Here is a 20067-nt window from a genome sequence, read left to right as displayed (position 1 = left end):
GATTTAATTCTTTTGAGGTTATGCATAAGCGAAGGGTTCTGTCTGTGTTTTCTACAACGACCAATGATTATACCCACTCTGTTAGTTCCTCTACCTGCTCTGTGATTCCCAGATCAATGAGTCTGTCCAGCTCCTCTCTCAGCCTCTGTCTTAGTGTGAGGGGAGCTTTCCTTGGCATATGAATTGTGGGGCGGTTGGGCTCTTTCAGCTCTATTCTGTACTCTGCTGAAAGCTTCTCCATCCCCTGGAAGATGTCCTCAAACCCTTTGCACCCTCTTGATGAGACCAGGGGCTTGACACACTTAACCCAGTAATGGGTGTGCTTTTCCCTGGTACTATTCCACATTGTAGCTTTCCCAATTTACCCATATGTCTCGTTCACATACTCCTTGTTGGGGATAAGCTCACTGCTATAAGCCCTGAGTTTACCTGTGGCTTTTCTTTTAGTGTCGATAACACTATTTGTGGCAACTCATCGGCTTGTGCACCAGTGTCCAACGTAACATTAATAAACCTCCCATTTGCTTTCCATCTGTGACAGCCAGGTCATCTTTTGCTGCACTGGTAGCCATTGCTCCTATGAAACATACAGCTGAGCTCGTCGTACTGTCGTCGTCCTCTTTGTCCAGGCTGCGCGCACTCTGCCAGTGCTGGAAAACTCTTGCAAAGCGATGGAATTAATGGCGGTTCTTGTATCTCTTCTGATATGCCAGGCATTGCCTGAACTTCTGCTGGTGCTGTTCTTCCCTAATTCTGCCTGAGCTCGTGTGCCTTTCTGCCTTAGTATCCGGGGGTAGCCGTGTTAGTCTGTATCCACAAAAATTGAAGAAGTGGTTTTTTACCCATGAAAGCTTATGCCCAAATAAATATGTTAGTCTTTAAGGTGCCACCGGACTCCTTGTTGTTTCTGCCTTAGGTTTCCTATTAGAGAGACAGGGTGGGGGAGGTAATATCTTTTATTGGACCAGCTTCTGCTGGGGAAAGAGAGAAACTTTTGAGCTACACAGAGCTCTTCTTCGGGTTTCCTACAACATTTTGGATTCTCAATCATGCCTGCAGCGTCAGAGCTCTGTCCATCCTCCATGAGTGCTTGGACTTGGAGTGCTTTGTGAAGGGTTGATTCTGGGTCTCCTCGCTTTGTTCCGCATTCCAGTCACAGTGTGGTCTCTTCTCAGGGACTTGGTTAGTCCCCGCTCTGCCCCCTAAAAAAACCTGCAAAATTGGCTTGCCAGCCCTGGATCAGGCACAAATTCTACTCTCGTTTCACTTTCCTTTTGGAGCCTCAGGTTAAAGTCTCATAAGTTTCAGTTTTATGCAGAGTGCAGTACTCCTTACATTTTTGTAAAACAGTTTCATAGTTAGTCTGACTTAACTGAAATTTTAGAGACACGTGCACCAGAACCTGCTCTGGTCAGAAATAAGGCTACATTTGGTTGCCTCCCTTTTCACTGGCACCCGTTGCTTGCAGACACAATGCAAGGCCCTGTTTAAATCTCTTCCACTTGTCTTCCGTATTTCCAGCCAGCTTCAGCTCTGGTGGAATTTTGAGCTGCTCCATTTCTCCACTCAAGGTATTTTCTTGAATTGCTATTTAATCCTGGTACCATAGGGTGTTCAGGAATCACTCTGGGCTCCAGGTGCTTAAGAGAGATCCTCTTTGTTGAGCGACCCCATTCCAACTGTCTCTGCCTAACAGAGCGTGGGGGAATCAGCAGTGCTCCTCCGTCCGCCGTTCTGTCTAGGAACTAAACCACTTGGAGATATAGTTCCCAGCTCCACACCAACCACTTCACCTCCTAGAAGGTGCTCTTCCCACTGGCCTGGGCAAATTCTAACGGGAGCAATTATATTCTGCTCCCCTAACCCCCCTGTGATTATGATTGGACTGGGGCTTCTTCTCTGCCTTTCCTCGCCTTTTGAAACAGCTCACCAGTTCCACATCAGAGAGGGGAAAAGTTCTGTCCGGGGGGGAAGACGACTCATTCTTGAATCCCACTTGCCCAAGCCCTGGAGCGCGAGGCAGTGAACTCTCTTGAGCTAGCCTCCTAGCTGGGGTAGCTGCTCATTTAACCCCTCTCCTATCCCAGTAAGCCCCCTGGCATGGTGATTTCCTGGGGCAGCCAGCTCTACAGGCTGCCTGTGCAGTCCCTTTGGGGGAGAGCTCTTTGCCCCTCCCCCCATGCTAAGGACAGACTCTGTGCTGCATTTCAGTGACGGTCCTGCAGCCTCAGGCACAAGCCCTTGCTGAGAGGCCCCGACGCAGATACTTACCTGGCGGATGTAGGCGGTGGTGGGCAGAGGGAACCTGATGCCATTGATAGTGAAGATGATGTCGGGCAGGGTGTCCTTGGTGCTGCAGCTGATCTGTAGGGAGAAAGGCAACATCCAGGAGCCAGGTTAGTCACAGCTTCAGCACTCAACTCTCCAACAAGGGAAAGCTGCATGTGATTAGCAGTGGGATCTAACTGAGCTGGGTCACTGCCTGACTGGGTCCTCTCCAGGGATTGAACCTCTGGCTCTGAAAGCCTGAGGCTCTGCAGATTGAACCAAAGGACCAATGTTGTCAGCTCCGACGGTCCCGGATTCTATATTTGGCCTGGCCACATGCTGGGGACGGTGACCTCCCCTGTGTTCCTGTGGGCTACCAGTGGGTGGAAGCACCAGGGAATCTGCAGAGTGACCCAGCTGATCCCTATGCTGGCTGGGTGCAGCCTGTGGGTAGCGGCATTGGAATCAGGGGTTCGGCCACATGCGTGTGTAGCAGATACCCCTAGAAACACCCATCCCTCCTCCCTGACCTGACCAGGTTGCTGGAGTCCCCGCGGGCACCAACGTAGTGCAGGATTTTGGAGATGGCCGTGGGGGCCCCCGCCAGCACAGAGGTGCCAGTGTCGATAATAGCCTGCCAGCCATTACCGCAAGAGATAAGGTGGCCATTCATGGTGGTGCTGGAAGAGAGAGAGAGTCAGGGGAATGTCCCCAGGAACACTCCCGATCTCATCCCCACTCGGGCCACAGGCAGCCAGGGACAAACCTGCGGGGTGGAGCTGCCCCACTGCCCCTTTGCTATGACTACCAAGAACTTTGCTCTGATGTCTCATCCTAGACTTTTTCTTCCGTGGCTACTGCCCGTCGTTCCTTATGCTGCAGCCTTCTGGGACTGACGGTCCCAGCTACCCTGCCCTTCCTATACTGCGAAACAGAGCTGGACAGATGGGAGGGGGTGCTGGTATGAACCAAGTTGAGAATCACTGACCTGACCTAACCTAGCAGGGGAGTCCCATTCCTATGGCTCCATGGAAGGTGTTTTTCTCGCTCCCTTGTCTCTCATTTTGTCTAGACTCTGAAAGCTGAGCTTCCCCTGGCTCCGATGTACAATTCATTAACATTTGACCTGTCTTCCAATAGCCCCCAGGTGGAATGGCCAAGGGGTGGGCGGTACCTGTCCATGGTGATTTCCCAGTAGGAGAGAGGGATCCAGTTCAGGCTGCCAGAGTAGTAAGATGAGTCGATGCCACTGAACATCACGAGAAGGGAGAGAGGAGAGTCAGGGAAGATGCATGAATTATTGGCTAACGAGAGAATGACAAACACTTCAATGGAGGAGAGAATCAGACTGGTGCATTTCACATCATGCAACACCCTTCCTCCACCATGAGGTAGGACAGTGGTGCACCATGGGCAGTGTAGTCTGACCAGGGACTCCAGCCTATACAGGAGACTGGGAGCAGGAGACATCCCCATTCAAACGCCCACCAAGCACCAGGGCAATATTTCCAAACTGAATTATTTCAGTTTTTGATTTTTTGCTGGAAAATAGAAATTTTCTTGGGTGGGGGGGACCCATTTTCCAGTCATAGCTAGTAACTAGATTCTTCCTAATGTTAATTTCCCCTGCAGTTGTTATTAGAGATATCATCATTCACTTCTGCTCCCCAAAACATATGGCACTAGCACAGAATGGCTGCCACGTTCCACCCCAGAGGTGGCTGTGTTTGGGAATTCTGATGCAAACATCGCAGGGATCGCTCTGTGAAAGGTGGTATAGGAATGTGAATCTTGCTGTAGACAGATGGGCTGTTTCCAGGCCTGACTTATGAGCTCAGGTAGAGAGAGAAGAGGTCCTGGGACACCAAACCCTCGTTCATCATGTTGTCAAAGACAGACGTGGCTCCAGAGGAGGAGATGCTGGAGAAGGCCAGACCCAGGATCCCATTTTAGGGGGCAAAGTAGCTTAAGTAGCTGGGTTCGGTCTTGCTCAGACCAAAGATCTGGTTGGTGTCCACAATGCCTCTGACCTAGGGGGAGGGATGGGGAGAATCAGATGCATCTTATGTAATAATATTGGGGTTCATTAAACAAGAAACCAGTGAATGAGAAAGGATAAAACCTTTAATAAAACAAACTAGGGAGCTTCTGTGGTGAACTGCTGTACACAGTGACACAGTGTTCTCCACCCCAGTTTCCAGGGCACATCTCTAAATTCCTGTGTTCATAATAGTGTCCCTTATGGGGGAGCCTCTCTTAATGACAATCTTCCACAAACATATCTCTACATCTTCCCCCTTAAAAAACAACAACAAAAACCCAGTAATTCTTATATACGAATATATAGCTAACAACTATCTAATAACACACACATTAAATTCTCAACCCATCTAACGTGTTTCCATAAACCCAGTGTGTCAACAATCTAGAGAGGAGAGGTTACCAGCACATCACTCTGGAGAGAATCTTTACTATTTACTTTCCTCAGTAGCCTTTCTCCAGGCAGGTTAGCAAGTCTCAGGTCTTTCAGGGGGTAGAGGGGGGGGGCCGAGCACCCATGGGAAAGAGGGGAAGTCGGTGCCTATGCTCTGGTTTCGTAGTGGGAGTCACCATTCTGGAAAGTGCATCTGCAGTGAACATGAATTTACCGGGTGTGTAGGTCACAACCACATCATGCTTTTACAGCTTTATCATCATTCTTTGAATCCTTAAGGTACAGTCATTTAGCGGTTTGTTAAATAACGCTATCAGGGGCTTGTGGTCCATTTCAGCTTGCACTGTCTGGCCACAAATACACTGATTGAGCCTGTCACAGGCCAACAATATTCCTAAAAGCTCCTCCTCAATCTGTGCATATCTGGTTTCTGCCTCAGACAGTGATTTGGATGCATATGCAACTGGTTGCCAACAATCCTTATGCTTCCGTAAAATCACTGCACCTACCCCAGACTGTGAAGCTTCTGCTGAGATTTAAATAGGCCTTCCTGGTGCATAGAACGTCAACACTGTCTCTTTTATCAGTTGTTGTTTTAAACCTTCCCATGATGCCTCCTGTTCTGCACCCCAACACCATTCAATTTTATTCTCTAGGAGTCTTCTCTAAGCCGCTGCTTTGGTAGATAGATTACGGATGAATTTTCCAAAATAATTAACCATTCCCAGGAACCGTTGGACATCTTTCTTTGACTGCAGACGTGGCATCATTTCAGTGGCTGAAATCTTCATCTAATCAGGTTGTACACCTTTGTTGGAAATAATGTCCCCAACAAAAGTCAGTTCTGTAACCCTTAAAACACATTCCTCCCTGTCAGCGCCATATTATCACCTAGGCCGATAAGGCCTAGGCCTAGGGCGGAAAATTTGCAGGGTCGGCAAATTATTATTATCAGCATTTTTGTAATCGTGGCATCAGCGCCGCGCACCGTGATTCTACCAATCACAGTGCGCATTGAAACCACCCACGACGGCGCGACGCCCTTTAGTAAAGAACATGCTCACGACAATCCTAAGAATTAACAATATGACCGGAAGGAAGAAATTAAGCAGTTCTCAGTCAAAAAAAAATTCTATACAAAAGAAAGAAAGGGAAAATGAAATGATAGCAAAAATGCGCAAAATGGATTCCTTTGTTGTATGAGTTAGTGCCGACAGTGAGACAGAATAAATACTTGAAAGTAGGAGTGAAGTAAAAAGTGAAAATATTGGTGTGATTAAAGTACATATTGAAACTAAGGAAGAAATTCCGGCTGCGGTTAGTGTTGAAGAAAATGCTCCAAATACTAGCATATCAGAGACTACCGGGAATCATGTTGATCTGGATATGTTTGACAATACTGCAGAGATCATGTCAATCAGAAATTCAATCTGACATTGAAATATCTACCATAAGTGACGACCCGGCCCAGTGGATATTAAATGATGCTACAATGGAGTATTTATCAACGTATGGTATTAAACACAATATTGATAGTGATTTTACTAACTCAAAAAGACAATATACTGATAAAATGCATGTTCTAACAAAAAATGTGTTTGAACAACATCTTTTAAATGGTGAAGTAAAGCCATGGCAATATCTTGTATATTCGGAGAGCAAAGGAGCCGTGTTTTGGGCCCCATGTCGATTATTCAGAGGGATCTCTAGTCTGGCGACGAGTGGATTCCATGACTGGAAAAACATATCAGCTCGACTATGTGAATATGAAAATTCGACTGAACATAAAATGTGCGCACTGACAGTGGTGAAGAGAGGCGAGGTATCTGGAAGAATTGATACAGATTTAAAATTTCAAATGGAAGAAGACATTATTTATTGGAGAAATGTGTTGAAGAGGATTGTAGCAGTGGTAAAGAAACTTTCAAGCAGAGGACTTGCATTTAGAGGTAAGGTGGAAAAATTTGGATCACCACGGCACTTACATGATAGCCCTTGAGGTTGTCGCAGAATTCGATCCATTTCTAGCAAATCACATTGCACGTTATGGAAATGAAGGTCAAGGTAACGTATCTTATCTTTCATCCTATATATGTAATGAATTTATAAAATTGATGTTTGCCTAACCTGCTCTTAAAAATCTCCAATGATGGAGATTCCACAACCTCCCTCAGCAATTTATTCTAGTGCTTAACCACCCTGACAGTCAGGAAGTTTTTCCTCATGTCCAACCCTAAGCCTCCCTTGCTGCAATTTAAGCCCATTGCTTCTTGTCCAATCCTCAGAGGTTAAGAAGAACAATTCTTCTCCCTCCTCCTTCTAAGAACCATTTCCGTAGTTGAAAACTGTTATCATGTCCCCTCTCGGTTTTCTCTTTTCCAGACTAAACAAACTCAATTTTTTCAATCTTCCCTCATAGGTCATGTAATCATTTCTGTTGCTCTTCTCTGGACTTTCTCCAATTTGTCCACATCTTTCCTGAAATGTGGTGCCCAGAACTCGACACAATACTCCAGTTGAGACCAAATCAGCATGGAGTAGAGCAGAAGAATTACTTCTCATACTTATACATCCCAGAATGGTGTTCACTTTTTTTGCAACAGTGTTACACTGTTGACTCATGTTTAGCTTGTGGTCCACGATGACCCCCAGATCCCTTTCCGCAGTACTTCTTCCTAGGCAGTCATTTCCCATTTTGTATGTGTGCAACTGATTCTTCCTTCCTAAATGGAGTACTTTGCATTTGTCCTTATTGAATTTCATCCTATATCCTTCAGACCATTTCTCCAGTTTGTCCAGATCCTTTTGAATTTTAATCCTATCCTCCAAAGCACTTGCAACCCCTCCCAGCTTGGTATCATCTGCAAACTTTATAAGTGTACTCTCTATGATGCCATTATCTAACTCATCAATGAAGATATTGAACAGAACCGGACCCAGAACTGATCCCTGCGGGTCCCCACTTGTTATGCCCTTCCAGCATGACTGTGAACCATGGATAACTACTCTCTGGGAATGGTTTTCCAACCAGTTTTGACCCACTTTATAGTAGCTCCATCTAGGTTGTATTTCTCTAGTTTGTTTATGAAATGGATGGATAACTGGAGGGACCTGCTTGTTTATCCGGATTATATGTTCACCCTGCAAGCAACTCAACCTTTGAAACAGATCATGATATTCCCAAAACAGTGCCTCATAGCCAGGTTCAGTATGATCATTTAGTGAGAACACCCGGTTTACCAGATTGAGTTTTTCACTCGCAGCCAGGCCTAAAATTGGTGTCACCTTCTTTGGCACTTCAAGGAACAGGAGCCTGCACACAGTGTTTTTATGGTTGCTGCTAGCAACGCACCTCCCCTTCACTGGTATATTTGTTCCAGAATAACCAGTTACTTTTATTTGTGTCGGTCCCAGTTTGGTCTTATTTTCAGTCTCTCATAATCTTGTTCTGACAGAATATTAACCTGAGCTCCTGTGTCCAGTTTCAGTGGAATAATTGTTCCATTCACTGTCACAAGTACTATCCAGTCCCTCTCATCAGGCTTTCTAGATTCCAGTACATCTATGAAAAACTCCCCAACCAGGTTGTCTTCAACTGAATGTGCTTGAGTTTTCTAGTATCAGAGGGGTAGCCGTGTTAGTCTGTGTGCACTAACTGTGTTAGTCTTGCATCTGAAGAAGTGGTTTTTTACCCACAAAAGCTTATGCCCAAATAAATCTGTTAGTCTTTAAGGTGCCACTGTACTCCTCATTGTTCTTGACTTTTCTGCATTTGAGATCTGCAGCATTTTGCAAAATCATTATTTCCCCCACATTTATGACAGTTTTCCAAAGACAACACAGTGTTTGGGGCCATGCTGTGATCCACACCTTCCCCATGACCGTCTGTACTCAGCCTTCCCCCTTGCACTGGTTTTCATAGTGAGTGGTTCCACTCTTTGATTTGACTTATTCTGGCTATATGCTTTTGTACTTAGTACACAGATAGTTCCCTCTGGTGGATTCAGCTCTCTGGCTTGTGTTTGCACAGTTTCTGCTGCCCTGGATATCTGGAGAGCTTGTTCTAAAGTTAAGTCTCCTTCACAGAGCAGTCTCTCTCTTAACACATTATCTTTAATGCCACAAATGATTCTATCTCTGACCAGTCAACTCACCAAAGTTGCAGGTTTTACTGAGTTTCCTTAATTATGTGACATATTGCTCTATGGTATAATTGATTTTTTGCAGGCATGTAAAAAATTGTGTCTCTCAGGTGTCTCATTCCTTTTTGGCATGCAGTGTTCCTCAAATTTAGTCAGTACAGTAACTCCTCACTTAACGCGGCAGTTTTGTTCCTGAAAAATGCGACTTTAAGAGAAACGATATTAAGCGAATCCAATTTCCCCATAAGAGTTAACGTAAATGAGGGGGTTAGGTTCCAGGGAAATTTTTTTCACCGGACAAAAGAGTATATTATATATGTATACACACACACAGTATAAGTTTTAAACAAACAATTTAATTCTGGTACACAGCAATGATGATTGTGAAGCTTGGTTGAGGTGGAGGAGTCAGAGGGTGGATATTTCCCAGGGAATGCCTTACTGCTAAATGATGAACTAGCAAGTGGCTGAGCCTTCAAGGGTTAACTCTCACACTCTACAAGGCAGCAGGAATGGAGGGAGGGGAGACAGCCTCGCAGACAGAGACAGAGACACACACCCTGTGTGTGAGAGAGAGATGTGAATTGCCCCTTTAAATAGCTGACCCTACTCTTAAGTACACTGCCTTGTTAATTAGATCAGCTTGCTGAGACTGCAGCTGCTGCCAGCAAGCTCCCTCCCTCCTGAGCCATGTCATGTGTTCCCCTGCTCTATGGAAGATGGGGTAAGTGGGGTGCAGGAGCAGGGGGAAGGGGGATACCCTGACATTAGCTCCCTTCTTCCCCCCTTTCCCCCCCTCCACCGGCACAGCAAGCAGGAGTCTCGGGGAGCAGGTCCAAGGCAGAGGGCAGGAGCAGCACATGGCAGTGGGGGAAGGGACAGCTGAACTGCAGGCAATTGGTAGCCTGCTGGGCAGCTGGTGCACAGGAAACTTAGGGGAGTGGGGAGCTGATAGGGGGGCTGCCGGTCCACCCTGGTTCCAAGCCCCCACCAGCTCGCTGCAACAGGCTGCTCTTCCTGCAAGCAGTGGACAAAGCAGGCAGCTGCCAAACGATGTTAGAAGGGAGCATTGCACAACTTTAAACGAGCATGTTCCCTAATTGATCAGCAACCTAACAATGAAACAAGGGATGACTTTAAGTGAGGAGTTACTGTATTTTACTTAACTTCATGCTTTCACCTTCTTCAAACTTAAAGTTGTTATAAATATCCAATGCTTCCTCCACAACAACATGCAAAAAGATTGATAAATTCACGTTATCATTTTCTCCTCTGCCCCATCGCTACTAAATACAATTCAAATCTCTATCTGAATTTTTTTCTCAGTTCTCTGCAACATTGCCTGACAGACTGGATGGAGGTTGCAACACATCCATTTTTGGCTTTCCTCCCTCCTCTTTAAGCTAGTCAAGCTACTATGGTGCTCACCAAATACATACAAAAGCCTTTGTTCTCTGTTTGCTCCTCCACATGCTCCCCTTGCCTCTGCTTTCAGTTTCAAACACAGGAATTGACTTTGAAATGACTGCTATCTCCTTCTCACTCAATACTTCTGACACCGTGTAACGATCTTGGGGTTCATTAAACAACAAAGCAGTGAATGAGAAAGGAATAAAACTGAATAAAACAAACTAGGGAGCTTCTGTCGTGAACTGCTGTACATAGCGAAACAGTGTTCTCCACCCCATCTTCCAGGGTACATCTTTACATTTCTGTATTCATAATACTGTCCCTTATGAGGGAGTGTCTCTAAATGATATTCTTCCACAAACATATCTGTACATGCTGCACCTGGGAAAAGCTGACCAGCCCTACCCCAGGGACCTTACGAGTCTGCATTATGCCAGAGGCTGCCATTCCGGGCACTTTGCCTTCCCCCAAATGGGTATTTACAGTGCATGGTTTAGGTTAAGATGACATTTCTTTTTCTAGGCTGACTATTCCAAGAGTTCTAACATTCGCATACTTACTCAGATTGTCTTGAAATTTACTGTGACTTGGAGTAGACATAGTAAGCCAAATCTGGGGTCACTCGAGAAAGAGTTTCCTGAGCGATAGCCTTCCCCTCTTTCCCAAACTAGTGTTTCATAAAGTCAATAGATTCCACTAATTTAAAAACAAAAAAACAAAAAACCAGACCTGGTGCTTAAACCACAGCTCTCAGCCTCCTCAAAGTGATCTCAGTCCCTCAATATTTATCTCACCGACTGCCTGGCACCCACTGTCCCTTTGGGGAAGCAATTATGAAAGTGTTATGAAAGACAGAGCTTTGCTGGCTGGGGTATTGTGGAGTAAACACTTGTACACTGCACAGAGCTTTCCAGCCAGCCTGGTTTCAGGTGACCTTGGTGGCTCAAGGGGACATGCTGTGTGGCCACAGAGGTGGAGCCACAGCCAGGGATTGTACCTTTGCCCTTCGCAGAGATCTGAGACTGACTTGCAGGCATGGTGTGGCTATCCTCCTCTTCTGCTGAGGTGGGGCCGGGGCCTGCCTCTTTTCCGCCTCCTCCCCTGAGCATGCCGTGTCCCTGCTCCTCCCCCTCCCTCCTGGAAAGTCCTAAGTGCTGCAAAAGAGTTTGGCTGCTGGTGGAGTCAGTGCCTATGGCGGGCCCCAGGAAATAACTCTGCAGGGCACGTGTTTGAGACCCCCTGGGTTAGATGGACCATTGGTTGGACCTAGTACGGCAGCTCTTACGTTCTTATGCCCCACTCCAGATCTTTCAACAAAGTGGCAAAATGGAAATCCAATTTTAAGAAGGGAGGTTTGGTTTGAGATCTCTGATGCCACAGAGACAATTGAGGTGTAGCTGGTTTTGGGAAGAGAACATGCTCATATAAGTTCTGGTGGGACTTTCCCATGTTTCTGTACCCCAGCTTAATGTTCAGAGTTTAGTCTTCTCAAGACTTGGATTGAGCTTTATTTTACATAGAATTAAATCTCTGCTGGGACAGTGGGACAGTCTCTAAAAACAAATTCTTACTAAGCACTGCTCTACGCTAGAAAATTAGATCGACCCAGCTAAATCCACGCCCCTGAGCAATGTAGTTAAGCCGACCTAAGTTCTATTTAGACAGTGCTAGGTGGGCAGAAGAATTCTCCTGTCGACCTAGCTACTGCCTGTCAGGGAGGTGGATTTATGACCGTGACAGGAGAACCCCTCCCGTCGGCCGTAGGTAGTGTCTCCCCCAGAGCGCTACAGGTGGTGTAGCTGCAGCACTGTAGCTGTGCCACTGTACTGTTTTAAGTGTAGCCATGGCCTAAATCTCTCTCTCTTTCTCTGTGAATGCATATGTTTACTGAAGAGTCTTGAACAACTGTGACTATTGTCAATAGCAACTGTTAAAGCCAACCCTTTCAGGGGATTCCCCCCAAGTTTTACTCTTTGTTACTACCACAGCACACTACTGCAATATAATTATGGGCACACACATATGTAGGCTCCCGAATGGCTCTTCTGGGGGAGGGTTTACCCTGCTCAGTCTCTGTGGAATGGTGTCCGGACCCTTTGTAGGGCGGGCCGTGGACAGCAGTGTAGTCCTGGAGCTGGAAGGTACTGGAATGCCAGAGATCCCCACTGGCCTGGCTCTCTACTCCTGTCCCCATGTTGCTCTCTGCCCCTGCCCTCCCATGCAGGGGGCTGAATGGAGCCCTAACCTAGGGGCTGAGGGGTGAGGAGGGTCACAGGGGTGTGCTGTGGAGGGTGGATAGTACGGAAATGGTGTTCCAGCACATTCCGGCTCCACTACACCACTGGCTGTCTCCTTAGAGCCTGGGAAACAAGCGCTAGTGTCCCACAGTCTCTTCAAGCTCCCTATGAGCCTCTGCCATATGCACAGCCTGCAGCCCTTCTCCTCTGCCTCTTCTCCGCTTGGGGGAGTGGGATGGGTTTAATTCCTGCAACGCCATCCTGACAGTGTACCCTTCTAGTGCTTGTGCCGCTCCACCACTGAGTCCTCCAGTCTGGCTCCCATTCTTCCTGTGGCTGAACTCCTCCCCTTGCGTTTCCATTGGTTCCACTCTCAGAGAGGGATTCTGGGTGGCCAGGCTGCATGCCCACAATGGAAATCTCCCAAGTACCTTCAAACAGCTAATGCACACGCCTAGTGGCCACCACACCAATTTCAGGGTGATTCCGGCCTATCCAGCGTAGTCACTCTGCCTGCCTCCAGCAAGTCTGCTGGCATGAAGAGTCCCACCCAGAAGGCAATGCAAGCACACAGGATACACAGGGACTCCTGCCCCACAGAACCCCCTGCTATTCCTGTCCTGGGTCTCCAAGCAGCTCTGCTGATGCCCCTTCAGCTTGACTCACAGGCCCCCCTGCTATTCCAGCCCTCGGGCCTGACACACACACATTTGCTCCTCATTCCTGACCTGCAGCTCCCCTTCCTGTTGCATACTGTAACCTCTTCTGACCAAAAGTGGCTGATCATAACCAATAGTGTTGCACTCTACAATGAATTCTACAAGTGGTATAAGTGGAGGATGGCAGCTCTGTGATGACCCAACCCCAGCTCAGTGTGGTTTAGTGTAGGCACTGGCGGGCAGAGGGAACTCGATGCCATTGATGGTGAAGACGATGTTGGGCAGGCTGCTCATTGCACTGCAGCCACACATGGAGGAAAGGTTAGACACGTCTCAGGCACTAGGTTCTCCAATGAGAGAGATGGAGCATCACATCCGTGTGTAGCAGACACCTCTAGAAGTATCTCTCCCTTCTCCCTGCCCTTACCATGCCATCGCTGGCGCCGATGTAGGAGTTGATGTTGGAGATGCCAGAAGAGGGCCCAGCCAGCAGAGAAGTGCCAGTGTCAATGATAGCCTGGCAGCCACCAGAGCAAGCGATGGTCTCTCCATTCGTGGTGATGCTAGAAGAGAGAGAGTCAGGGGGAACGTTCCCAGTCATACTCCCGATTTCATTCCCACTCAGCCCATGAGCCAGCAGCGAGAGGCCTGCAGGGTGGAGCTGCCTCTCACCCCGCCCCCTCATCCCCCTTGCTACAACTGCCAAGAACTTTCCCCTGATGTTTCAGCCTCAACCTCCTTGGCTATTGCCCATCGCTCATCGTCCTACAACCTTCTGGGACTGTGACCGATCTAGCCTGGGGGTCACAAACAGAGGTCAAGGGGTTGTGCCCACCCTGCCCTGTACTTTATTGCTAAGCAGAGTGGGTCAGATGAGGGTTCCTCGTGTGGATGAGGTGGAGAACCACTGATCTAACCTTCTCACTGGTGAGCCCCTTTCCTATAGCTCCAAGGAAGGCGTGATTCTGACTCCCTTGTCTCTTGTCTTGTCTAGACTCTGTAATTTGAGCTTCCCCAGGCTCCCGCATGCATCTTCTTTTGCCTGTCTCCTCAAGGTGGCCGATGAAGGGGAAGGACCAAGGGGTAGGAGATACCTGTCCATGGTGATTTGCCAGTAAGTCTCAGCAGAGAGAGGGATCTAGTTGAGGTTCCCAGAGTAGTAAGATGAGTCGATGCCACCGAACATCACAAAGCTCCCGCTCTGGTCGTCCCTAGAGAAGGGAGAGGGGAGAGTCGAAGCAGATGTATGAATGGCTGGCTGGCAAGTCAATAGCAAACGCTCTGTCTGAACATAATAATGGCCATACTGGGTCATTACAAAGGTCCATCTAGCCCAGTATCCTGTCTTCCGACAGTGGCCAATGCCAGGTTCCCCAGAGGGAATGAACAGAACTGAATCAACAAGTCATCCATCCTCTGTTGCCATTCCCAGTTTCTGGCAAACAGAGGCTAGGGACACCATCCCTGCCCATCCTGGCTAATAGCCATTGATGGACCTATCCTCCACGAACTTATCTAGTTCCTTTTTGAACCCTTCCCTATTAGAGAAAGCCACAGCTGGGCAGTGCTGGGATACAGTCAGAGCTGGGCACATCAGTGTCTAGTAGCGGAGAAAGGACATGACGGTTGTCTGGGCGGGGCACCTCTACCCCTACTTTGATAACTGTCTCTTGCCAGGTCTCAAAAGCTAAGCAGGGCTGGGCCTGCCCTAAGATTGGATGAGAGACCTCCAAGGGAAGGCCCAGGTATTTGAGGCAGTGGTGGCAGGTGCTGCTGTTCCCTCTGAGTCAGTACTGAGCGGTCTGGTGCTAGAAGGTGATGAGCCAGGGAGTCATGTGGGTGACGTGGGGCACTTCCCCCCCAGGAGTCAGGGGGTGTAGAGAGGGCCCTGATGGTTTAATGTAATTGTTAGAGGCACGAGTGTTCACTTCTGCTCCCAAAATGTACATCACCAGCATAGAATGGCTGCCTTGTTCCACCCGAGATCGCTGTGTTTTGGGAATTCTGATGGAAACATTGCAGGGCTCACTCAATGTGAGAGGTGCTGAATCTCACTGCAGCAGATGGGCTGTTTCCAGCCCTGATTTACGAGCTCAGGTAGACGGAGAAGAGGGAATGAACAGAACAGGTAATCATCAAATGATCCATCCTCTGTCACTCATTCCCAGCTTCTGGCCAACAGAGGCTAGAGACACCATTCCTGCCCATCCTGGCTTATAGCTATTGATGGACCTATCCTCCATGAATTTATCTAGTTCTTTTTTGAACCCTGTTATGGTCTTGGTCTTCAGAACATCCTCTGGCAAGGAGTTCCACAGGTTCACTGTAGATTGTGTGAAGAAATACTTCCTTTTATTTGTTTTAAACCTGCTGCCTATTAATTGCATTTGGTGACCCCTAGTTCTTGTGTTATGAGAAGTAGTAAACAACACTCTCTTATCTCCTTTCTCTACACCAGTCATGACTTTATAGACCTCAATCATATCTCCCCATAGCTGTCTCTTTTCCAAGCTGAAAAGTCCCAGTCTTATTAATCTCTCCTCATACGGAAGCTGTTCCATACGCCTGATCATTTTTGTTGCCCTTTTCTGAACCTTTTGCAATTCCAATATATCTTTTTTGAGATGGGGCAACCACATCTGCACACAGTATTCAAGATGTGGGCGTACCATGGATTTATATAGCGGCAACGTGATATTTTCTGTCCTATTATCTATCCCTTTCTTAATTATTCCCAGCATTCTGGTCACTTTTTTGACTGCCACTGCACATTGAGTGGATGTTTTCAGAGAACTATCCACAATGACTCCAAGATCTCTTTCTTGAGTGGTAACAGCTAATTTAGACCCTGTCATTTTATATGTATAGTTGGCATCATGCTTTCCAATGTGCCATTACTTTGCATTTATCAACATTAAATTTCATCTGCCATTTTGTTGCCCAGTCACCCAGTTTTAAGAGATCCTTTTGTAGCTCTTCGCAGCCTGCCTGGGTCTTAACTATCTTTAGTAGTTTTGTATCATCTGCAAATTTTGCCACCTCACTGTTTACCCCTTTTTCCAGATCACGTTTGAATATGTTGAATAGGACTGGTCCCAGAACAGACCCCTGGGGGACACCACTTTTTACCTCTCTCCATTCTGAAAACTGACCATTTATACCTACCCTTTGTTTCCTATCTTTTAACCAGTTACCAATCCATGAGAGTACCTCCCCTTTTATCCCGTGGCAGCTTCCTTTGCGTAAGAGCCTTTGCTGAGGAACCTTGTCAAAGGCTTTCTGAAAATCTAAGTGCACTATATCCACTGGATCCCCTTGGTCCACATGCTTGTTGACCCCCTCAAAGAATTCTAGTAGATTGGTGAGGCATAGTTTCCCTTTACTCATACCATGTTGACTCTTCCTCAGTAAATTATGTACATCTATGTCTGACAATATTGTTCTTTATTATCGTTTCAACCAGTTTGCCCAGTACTGAAGTCAGGCTTATAAGCCTGTAATTGCCAGGGTCACCTCTGGAGCCTTTTTTAAAAATTGGCGTCACATTAGCTATCCTCCAGTCCTCTGGTACAGAAGCTGATTTAAATGATAGGTTACAGACTACAGTTAGTAGTTCTGCAATTTCACATTTGAGCTCCTTCAGAACTCTTGGGTGAATACCATCTGGTCCTGGTGACTTATTGCTATTTAATTTATCAATTTGTTCCAAGACCTCCTCTAATGTAACTCAATCTGGGACAGTTCCTCAGATCTGTCACCTAAAAAGAATGGCTCGGGTCTGGGAATCACCCTCACATCCGCAGCTGTGAAGACTGATGCAAAGAATTCATTTAGTTTCTCCACAATGGCCTTATTGACAACACTTCCTTTGTTTAATACATTGTTAATTTTAAATGCAAATTGTTTTAATAAACTTTTTTCTTAGCTATCCAGCACATTTAAGGTCGTTTTATTTTACTAATAATTTTTAAAAGCTTTTTTTTTTTTTTCATTTTTAATCAAATTCCAATTACCATGTAAAGGTGAACACATACTTCAAGTAACAAGATTAGTCAGCTAGCAAACTGAAAAATGCATCCTTCACCATTTTCTCATAATTAAAAAATGTACAAATAAATGTATGTTAAGGTCTATAAGTGGTTACACTCAATATATACAGATTTATTTCTCTTCCTGATTAGAAAGAGGAAGTATCAATTTTAGGGTAAAAGCTATAATTAGTTGCAAATCAAGGTGTTTTAATGGTTACCAACAAAAAACAACTTCCTGCAGGAAAATAACTAAAAAGTACAAATGCAAAGCAAGATTAAAATCCGTGATTTCAATCAAGGTTTCCTCATTGCTGATTTAAATCTCTCTGATTTCAATCAAACCACCCAGATGGCGTGTCAAGGCAAGAGGTGTTGCAGGTAACTTACTGCAGGCTGGGCTGGAGCAGTACACAGAGGGCACCCAGAGGTTGGAGGAGCCGGTGTCGAAGAGGACAGAGAAATCCTGGGCTGGGGTGCTGATGGAAATGGTTCCAAAGTACTCGATCTGCCAAAGCGAGGCAAGGAACAATGTATCTACGCAGGAGGTGATTGCCTCTGATTTCATGCAGCTAAGCAATGCAAGGCTTGGTCTGTAGCTGGATGGGTGACTGATAGGTTAAAAGCTAGTGCTTGGGTTGGGGCTGGCAGCTCATCAATCAGCTGACATGGTAACAAACAGCCTGCTTTGAAGAGGGATAGTTCAGTGGTTTGAGCATTGGCGTGCTAAACCCAGGGTTGTGAGTTCAATCCTTGAGGGGGCCATTTAGGGATCTGGGGCAAAAATTGGGGATTGGTCCTGCTTTGAGCAGGGGGTTGGACTAGATGACCTCCTGAGTTCCCTTCCAACCTTGATATTCTATGATTCTAAAGAGAGGGAACCATTTCCATCCAAGGGCTAGATCCTCAGCTGGTGTAAACCGGCATAGTTCCACCAGTTGATTTACAGCAGTTGAGGATCTTGGCTACGGTGGCCTTGCTAAAGGCTCAGCCTGAGCTGCTGTTTCTCTGCCATCACTTTGCCCAGCAGGGCTCCTAGGACCTGCTGGCATCTGATGCACAGAGTTGTTTATCCCCAGTTTCCATCAATCTCAGTGTATTGGAAGCGGGGAGCCAGCAGACCTGGGAGTTCTATTCCCAGGGCTCTTCTTAATCCCATCAAATCACAGCTGCGGGCTGGATGGCCCAGCATGGGGGCTGGGGAAGGTTCTTGGCAGCAGCAAGAGAAGTGCTTGGTTGGAAGCACATGGGTGGGGGAGTGGGTTGGGGCACTTTTTGGAAGAGAGAGAGATCAGCTGTTGGCAGAGGAGTGGGAAGCTTTGATGAGGAGAGGGAGGCTGCAAGACCTGCTCTCCTGCCATACTCATGTCTATTTAGTTTGTTAGGGGCTCGCTGGCATCCTCGTTGGCCAGGCTGGGGAAATACTTGGAGGCCAGGTTGCAAGGGTGTTTCTTTAGGAAATCCTCCAGCAAGCCATATTCCTTAAGGTTCTGCCTCAGGGATTTCCCCTTCTTCAGGGAGACCCTAATCAACAAGGGTGGGGAGAAAGACTGATCAATAAGAAATAAACAATAGACAAGCCTTGTGTTCAGGGAATACTGTGCAGTCCGGCTCTTACATTGCACGGAGACCCCTTTTTATAGCTGGGATTAGCACATGGTTTAGGTGAGTTGGGTGACCAGTGCACTAAAAGTCAGTGTGAGTTGGGCATATAATTCCCGTAGGACGCTTGGAAACTCCTGGCCCATGTGTAACTAGCACTGAGAGGGCCTAGTATGCTGGGAGCTGTACTAATACATTGTATAAGACAGTCCCCTGTCCTATAGATCTTACTGATGAAATAGACAAGGTGGACAAAGGACATATGTTCATTTTTATCCAGAGAACTGAGGCACAGAGAGACTCAGTCACTAGGTCACACAGGGAGTCTGTGGTAGAGCTGGAAATGAACCTAGATTTTTCCAAATCCTGTTCCAGTATTGTAACCATAAGCCCATCCTTCCTCATACCTCTGCTATGCCATGCAGCCAAGGGGTAGTTCCCACCTGCTGCCTATTAAAGAATGAAGTATTGAGGAGAGAGATGTAGGAGCTGCTGCTGCTGGTAAGAGAACATTGCTCTGTAGAAAGCTGAGCTCAGAATCCCGATGTTTCTTGTTCCCCCCTGCACTCACTTTGTCACCCGGCACTGAGAAAGCACCACCAGACGGAGGAGCAGAAGCCACTTCATGATGTCCCTGTTCACCCAAACTGGTGGGCAAAGGAAAGTGTGAGTGCTAAATGCAGCGCAACGCCGGGATGCTGCTCCTTATATGCACATAGTGCAGAGCCTTTCCTATCCCATTAGTAACCCTGATAAGAAATGCAAACCTTCCTGGTAAGATTGTCCAAGATGTCCTTGAAAGAAAGGTCTGGAGAACACTCCAAGTTCACAGATCTCCACCTTCACTTGGCAGTGACCTGAAAATGGGGGCATCTTCTAGAGGGAAGGGGTGAGAGTTAGGGGAGGTTTCCCAGCTAAGCTTTGAAAAGAAATGATGCTGGGTTGTTTTAAAGAGCAAACAGGAGGCACAGAGGAATTGGAATGAGATATAGAGATATTCACCTCCAGGTCACTGGTTCCAGTTTGGGCCCCAGTTATAAAACAGCCATGTAGTGGGAACTGGTGTCTCTATGGGAACTGAGATATGAAGCTTTACTCCTCTAGCTCATTGGTATGAATCTGAGCCCAGGTCAGCGCAAGGAGCTGAAGTTAGTGGACAGGGAAATAGGATGCATGGCATGTTACGGTCTGAGTAACTGGTTGACTCAGAGGATATGGAACCGTTCACCTCTATGGCACTGGTCCAGCTCACTCAGTTCAGCAGAAAAAATCTTTGTCAACCCTGTG

At 46.9% G+C, this 20067-nt stretch overlaps 1 pseudogene; it reads right to left on the bottom strand.

Annotated features, from left to right (window-relative positions):
• Window positions 1–912: 912 nt before the first annotated feature.
• LOC119566342 lies at window positions 913–19407 on the bottom strand (annotated as a pseudogene).
• Window positions 19408–20067: the final 660 nt, after the last annotated feature.

This window comes from Chelonia mydas, chromosome 6 (assembly GCF_015237465.2).
Source record: "Chelonia mydas isolate rCheMyd1 chromosome 6, rCheMyd1.pri.v2, whole genome shotgun sequence".
NCBI lineage: Eukaryota > Metazoa > Chordata > Testudines > Cheloniidae > Chelonia > Chelonia mydas.
The sequence above is the reverse complement of the archived record's forward strand: the minus strand, read 5'-3'. Positions and strand labels throughout refer to the sequence as shown.